Source organism: Penaeus monodon, chromosome 30 (assembly GCF_015228065.2).
Source record: "Penaeus monodon isolate SGIC_2016 chromosome 30, NSTDA_Pmon_1, whole genome shotgun sequence".
Taxonomy (NCBI): Eukaryota; Metazoa; Arthropoda; class Malacostraca; order Decapoda; family Penaeidae; genus Penaeus; species Penaeus monodon.
Window position 1 is genome coordinate 7,256,429 of NC_051415.1, and position 302 is coordinate 7,256,730.

Consider the following 302-nt stretch of genomic DNA (forward strand, 5'->3'; position numbering starts at 1 on the left):
AACAGAGCGCAACGAAAAGCGAGCAACCAAGATAAGATAACGATGGCGTCGACGGGGAGGAAGATGAGCAAAAGCAGAACGAGGGAAGGATTAAGATGCAGGTCAGTGTGGGCCACAACATCACCCACTTCCTTTGCTCGCGATTCCCACGTTCCCTATAAACCCACTACCACCCCCCTCCCCCTATCCCCTCCTCCCCATTCCTAACCCCCCCTACACCCCCCTCCCCCTCTAATACTTCCTCTTTTTTTCACACCGACAGTTAAGTCTCGTGTTCAGAAGCTAATCGTATTTTTAGATGA